The sequence below is a fragment of the Ailuropoda melanoleuca genome, chromosome 4, assembly GCF_002007445.2.
Source record: "Ailuropoda melanoleuca isolate Jingjing chromosome 4, ASM200744v2, whole genome shotgun sequence".
In the NCBI taxonomy this organism is placed as follows: domain Eukaryota; kingdom Metazoa; phylum Chordata; class Mammalia; order Carnivora; family Ursidae; genus Ailuropoda; species Ailuropoda melanoleuca.
The window spans coordinates 107,702,027-107,709,291 of record NC_048221.1 but is presented as its reverse complement, the minus strand read 5'-3'; positions in this window follow the sequence as shown (position 1 = coordinate 107,709,291).

The window sequence follows — 7,265 nt, the reverse complement described above, 5'->3', positions numbered from 1 at the left end:
AAATGCCATTTCCACATGTAACAAATATAATTTATGGAGATATTTTACATTCTTTTTTCACACTAATCTCTAAAATCCAGGGGCTGTTTTTTCTGTGTACAGTATTTCATTGTATGGATGTACTGTTTGTTGGTGCATATTTGGGCCGCTCCATTCTTTGGCTACTATGAACAGTGCTGGCAGTAGATAACCTGTATCCACTTGTGAATACATGCTCTTTGAGGTTAAACTTTACTAAGGTAGTTCTTGAGTCTGGCTTTAGGTGTCTGTTACTAATTATAAGGCAGATAGGGCTAGACTGAGAAAAATAGTATATCCTGGCTTGGCTTCATGAAACTGTTGGGAAAAAAAATAAGGAAAAATGCCTTGAATCGATTGGCTGATACTCCCACCTTACTGTTAGTAGAATCCCAGCTGAACTTTACCACCCCATTCCAGTCTCTTTGTATCTCGTGATCCCATGGCTGAGGTATGTTGTTCCAAGTCTCCCAATTTTTTTAGGAGCACTAAAAATGGTAATAAATAAAATTTGTTTCAAGTTTTTATTTAAATTCCAGTTAATATATAGTATAATATTAGTTTCAGGAGTGGAATTTAGAGATTTATCACTTACATATAACACCCAGTTCTCATCACAAGTGCCCTCCTTAATTCCCATCACCCATTTACCCCATCCCCCTGCCCACCTCCCCTCCAGCAGCCCTCGGTTTGTTCTCTAGAATTAAGAGTCTTTTATGGTTTGCCTCTCTTCCACCCCTCACTACATTCATCTCTTTTATTTCTTAAATTCCACATGAGTGAAATCATGTCTTTATCTCTTGACTTATCTGCTTAGCTTTTTGAAATTACAGATTCACAAAATTGACATTGGGACAATTCACAGAGTCCTATTTCACCAGTTTTACGTGCAATCCTTTATATGTGTGTATAGTTCCGATCAATCTTACCATGTGTAGACTGATGTAACCAACATAAGACACACAACTACAAACCGTAAGTGACTCTTAATCATAGGAAACAAACAGGGTTGCTGGAGGGGAGTAGGGTGAGGGGGATGGGGTAACTGGGTGATGGACATTAAGGAGGAAAAGTGATGAACATTGGGTGTTATGTAAGACTGATGAATCACTGACCTCTACCTCTGAAAGTAATACATTGTATGTTAATTAATTGAATTTAAATTTAGAGAGACACACAACTATTACCCATCAGAAGGCTCTGCCATGTTTTCCCTTTATAGCTATCCCTAACCCTATCCCCCACCTTTAATCCCTGGCGACCACTAATCTATTCTCTTAGTCCCCTCTAATTTTATTTCAAGAATATTATATAAATGGAATCATATAGTGTGTGACCTTTTGAAATTGGCCTTTTCCACTCAAAATGCAATTCCCCTGAGATCCACTCAAGTTCTTGCACGTGTCAGTAATTTATTCCTTCTTAATGTTACTTAGCACTCCATGATATGGAGCAGTAAACTATAAATGATAAAAGTAAACTTCATCATTTGGGCTTGGTTTTTGGTAGATGATGTTTTGGTGTTCATGTCTTAACTCTTCAAGCCCAAAGATTTTATCATATGTTATCTTCTAAATGTTTATAATTTTATGCTGTACATTTAAATCTATATCCCTTTTGAGTTTTTTTTTTAAGATTTATTTATTTATTTATGTGACAGAGACAGCCAGCAAGAGAGGGAACACAGCAGGGGGAGTGGGAGAGGAGGAAGCAGGCTCCCAGCGGAGGAGCCTGATGTGGGGCTCGATCCTGGAACGTCGGGATCACGCCCTGAGCCACAGGCAGACGCTTAACGACTGTGCTACCCAGGCGCCCCGAGTTGTTTTTTTTGTTTGTTTTAAGAGTTATCCATTAGAGTGTGCGAGTGGAGGTGCAGGTGGGGAGAGGCAGACAATCTTAAGCAGACTCCGTGCTAAGCGGGGAGCCCGACACAGGGATCCATCGCAGAATCCTGAGGTCACCACCTGAGCGGAAATCAAGAGTCGGCTGCCCAACTGACTGAACCACCCAGGTGCCCCTTGAGATTTGCGTGTGTGTGTGTGTGTGTGTGTGTGTGTGTGTGTGTGTGTGTATAAGGTATGAGGTTCAGATAAAGTTCATTTTTTTTTTCTGCCAGAAGATTGGGTGATATGTATCTATTTGAATGTTGTGTTGGTATAACAAATCCGTGTATGCAGTGAAGGGATACAAGTATAGACAAGATACATATTTATACAAATGGAATGTTGTTACAAAACAAATGTCTTCAAAGGAAGGATGGAGCTGTATGTAAAACTGGATGTTACTTATATCTATGAATGGAATATTGCCTAACATTAATATTTTAAAGAAGTAAATACAAAATTAAATGATCGGTTAATTATCTGAATAGTATATGGATAGATTAAAAACTGCAATAAAATAGGGCTGTATGTTCTATCTCTGAGTTTCCTAATAAAAGAACAGAACTATACACAAGATGGAATGAATAACTTGTCTCTGTTAAGAATGTTGATACAACAGGGTGCCTAAGTGGCTCAGTCGGTTAAGCAGCTGCCTTCAGCTCAGGTCATGATCCCAGAGTCCTGGGAGTGAGCCCCTCATCAGCCTCTCCGCTCTGCAGAGCGCCTTTTTCTCCCTCTCCCTCTGCTGCTCCCCCTGCTTGTGCGCACGCTCTGTCAAATAAATAAAATCTTAAAAAAAAAAAAAAAAGTTGATACAACAAAAATGAATTGCCCCACTGTGGTCCTTGAAACTAACCTGTTTTATTTAATGGACATTCCATACACCCAAGTGGTTGTAACAGGTACTGCAATTATTATTCGTATTATACGAATAGATGTTTCAAGTATGTGTGGTACTTCTTTTGATGGTAAGAAGTGTTCCTGTTGGGCAGATCTACAGTGAGGACAGTGCCAGTGGGCTGAGTGTCCATGTGGGACCCGGCAGGCGCCCCAGCCCGGCCCTGCGGTGTGGGGGAAGCAGTACAGGATGGGGGAAGGTCACTGATGGAGGAGCTGGTACCGGCAGGAATGCTTCAGACCCCCTTCCCGCAGGCTGTCCACACCGCCTCCCCCTCTTACCACCAGTCCTGGTGAGCCTTTTCAACTGCAGGCGTTCCTGACAATGATACAGGGGGCAGCCTGTGGCAAAGGGATGTAGGCGAAGGCTCCCCCTGGGGTTTTGGCCTTGGTGTCCCTGGAAGAGGGGAGCACACAGAGAAGCTGATGGGAGTGGAGGCAGAGATGGGAGTAACGTGTCTACCAGCCAAGGAATGCCAAGGACCATGTGTAACCACCGGAAGCTGGGACACAGGCATGGCCCAGATTCTCCCGCAGAGCCTCCAGCAGGAATCTACTGCCAGCACCTTGAGTTTGGACTTCCGGCTTCCTGAACTGTGAAAATGCACGTCTGTTGTTCTATGCTACCGTTTGTGGCAGCTTGTTACAGCGACCTCAGGAAGCCAAGCGCACTGAGGCTCAGCTCCTTACGGAGCATATACTAACCAGCATGGGTTCCGAGTGTTTGAGGCCCCCACATGGATAGAAGGGAATACTGAGATTGGTGAGGAGGCCCAGGCTGGCTGTAAGGGAAACAAACCACTTAATTAACCTTTCCCACACTTCCTTTTCCTTCCCAAGTGGTGCAGTGTTCTATTTGAAACATCAAATACCACTTCTTGTAGGCAAAGGCAAGAAGTGAGGGCGTGTCCTCTATCTGGGACCAGTTTCTGCGCATGTCCCTTTCAGCCTGTGGCCCACAGCACCAGAGGACCTCGAAGAGACCAGCACTGGGACCCACTCATCAGCTGCAGCTTCTGAATCCGCGTCTCCTACACCTCAAACCCCACAAACTTGCAGCGGATGAGGAAGGCATGGCTAGTGCTGAGGAGGTGGCCAGGCCCGCTGGAACCCCGGCCCCGTGCAGCCACCCAGTGCAGGAGGAAAGGAATTGCCCGGGGTGAGCGGTCAAGGTCTTGCTTAAGACCAGTCCCCAGGAGGCCGAACAGAGCCGAGCAGACCTCACCACCGGGGCACGACACCCTCTGTTCTGCGGCCTCACACCCATCATCACGTACGAAGGTTATTAAGCTGGCGTTTTTCAGTTTCTCTAGGACAGAGCCATGGCTTTCACCTCTTCCCAAGCCCTCCCCTCACCCAGCACCAGAGGGAAGGCACCACCCTTAATACAGGCCTGTGTGGACAGCATGACAGGACTCAACAAGTGGCTTTTCCAATCCTCACCGGCCCCAGCCTAGACTACCAAATGGCTGGAATCCAGAAGCGGGAAGCAGGGATGGGATTCATTGCAGTTCTCAGGAATCCTAAGGCTTTGGGGCTCTGGAAGAATCGATCTGGGAGGCATAGGCTCCAGGAGACACTCAGTGAGAAAGTGGAAGTTAAGCTTCAAGCAAAGTGTTCGTTTTTCTCAGTCTTTTTTTTTTAAACTAAGGAGCTTAATAAGGAGAAAAAAGAAGTCAAGAGCTGGGAAACTCCCTGAGTCCGGGTTATGTGGTTTACTCTAACAATTTTCTGGGCCACCATTTCCAGAGGAGGGTGGTTCTGAAGCTCTAGGTCACTAGCCACATGGCTAGTGAGAAAAGATGTAATGGGCCTGGAAAAGCGTGCTCGCTGCTGTTCTCAGCTTGGAGATTTTACATGTATTGGGCTCGTCAGGATTTGCCTCCCACCCCTCATATCCTATAAACTTAAGATCAAGAGGGAGAGCTTCTAGAAAAGAAAAACCCAGGTGAAGGTGGCGCTGAAGGCACCGGAGGGGAGAGAAGGAGTCCTCAGGAGTCCTGGAGACCCTCTCCTAGAACAGTGCTCTTCCCTTAACACCATCAGGAAATTGCTGACACACCCAGGCACCATCCCTTCCTGCCAATGGCCCCTTCAGGGGATCAAGGGTCAGGACTCATGCTGCTGCCAGCTCACAGATCACCTGCTCAAAGTTGTTTCTGTGCTGCCATTCTTGGCGGCTCTCAGTCTGGCCAGGGATCGAAGCACTGGACAACTCCCTCCAGGTCACATTCTACAAGTGCAGCCTCCCACCCACCACCCTGTACTCACCCATCACACTCCCTGCCCTTCATCAAATCTGACGTGCCCTACCTACAGGACTACATGCTCAGTGAAATACAGAGACAAATATCACATGCTCTCACTTATATGTGGAATATAAAGTTGAACTCAAGGAAAAAGAATGGTGGTTGGCCAGCCTGGGGTGTGGGGGAAATGAGGAGATGTTGGTCAAAGGGTATAAACTCTATTAAGATGAGGAAGTTCTGAAGAACTTACATAAAAAATGTTAACTATGTGAAGTGATGGGTATTACAGTGGTAATCATTTCACAATGCCTACGTATACCAAAACGCACTGTATACCTTTTATAGCAGTATGAATTTTGGTCTTTTACTTGCTGCTGTTTCCCCAGCAGCTAAAACAGTTCCTGGCACATATATCGCACTTAAGTATCATACGAGTCAATGAGTGGATCTCATTTTATTCTCACGCACTCCTGTGAGCAGATGGCTTCATTCATTCCATTATTACTCTGCCAGACCCCATGCTATGGAGGGGATCCAGCAGCGACCATGAGACCGATACAAGGCCCCTTCCCTCGTGGGTCTTGAAGTAGGCAGAAAATACGCAAAGAAATTCAGTAATAACAAATTCTGATGAGGCTAGAAAGGGACAGTACAAAGTGCTCCACACCAAGTGCTCTGCAGCTGTCATTTCAGTCTGCTCACAACGGCATCCTTAAGCAGCTGTCATGGAGGAAACTGAAACCCAGAGAGCAGATTCTGTCCAAGATCTCCAATTCAAACCCAGGTCTGCTTCACTCCACAGGTCTGCCTTGCATTTGATCCCCAGAGAGGAAATTAGTCACACTCTTGAGCTACAGGCCAAAAACAACTTAGAAGCTTGGAGACACAGGTGTCACACTCCCCAGAGGGGGTGTCTCCCCTTGGGGTCTTCATAGTGCCTACTAATGAGCCCACATGTCTGAAGCCCTTCCCTCGAGGAAGCACATTACAGGGACTTTGAGATAAGACTCAGGAAGTGGCAAGGGACAGGTTAAGATTTCACTTTCCCAGGAGAGAAAAATATAAGAATTCAGTCCACATTTGAAGCCAAAGTGTTCTCTGTCATTGTGGATTTTCCCTTCCCCCCTCTCCCACAAAAAAACTTGGAAGTTTTTGCAAGAAGGAAGAATAGGAGGGCTTTGGGTGAAAAGCTTTCTTTCGGTGCCCATGGCTCCAAGCCTCTTGTCATCTGAGGCAGGTTCGGATGGTCAGTGGGGCAATGGTATGTCCAGGGCCAACCAGAGCAGCTCACAGTAACAGCCTCTGTAACAGCTCTCACCTATCCAGAACTCCTGAGGGTCCAGGCTCTGCTCTAACCTGTTAACATGAACTATGCCTAGGTAAAGGATCTCACTATCATCATCCCCATTTACAGATGAGCACACCGATACTCCAAGTAGCTGTCACTTGCTCACAAATAGCTCTTGTTCCTCAACACTATGGTGAAGAGCATTTTATGTTCATTTTGGCTGGAATCTGGGAAGACATCCACATTCTAGGTGGCTGGGCTGATGCTTAGTCTCTGTCTGATCATGGGATACCCGCACCCAACCTCACAGATGGGAAAACGTACCCCCAGGTCTCACACTGGAAGACAGATCAAGAGGTGGAAAGGGTACCCCACCAGGAGGAATTAGAATTACACATGCCCATAATCCCGTGAAGCCAATATTAACACTCAAGTCTAGCCTGGCCCCAGGGCTTATGCCAAGGAGCGGGCCTAGTGTGGGTAGCCCAGACTGAGCCGATGGGACGTCCAGGCCGGCTGGTCCCACTCTCGCGGGGACCCCCTTCCCGCGGCTCCGCGCGCGCGCACCAACCAGCATCCCGAGATGACAGGGAGCGCCTGCGCAAGACAGAAGGTGACACCGCGGCGCTAGGTGTCAGGCTCCCAGTCCCAGCGCCCTGCAGCCCGCAGCCACGGCGCCCAAACTGGGCCACCCCAACGGCGACACGTAGAGGGGCCACAACAGCCGCCCGCCACCAGCTCCGGGCGGGTGGCTACGAGCGCGCGCAGCTCCCTCCTCCCCGTATTTCCGGCGCGGCCACAGCAAGCCGGATGTAGAAAGGTGAAGAGCAACCGAGCTATGGGGGAGCGGGGGGTGGTCAGCGAATGGCTGCGCAGGCGCCGTCAATACAGGCGGGGCGGAAGGAGAGACAGGGCGCCGCCATGACAGGT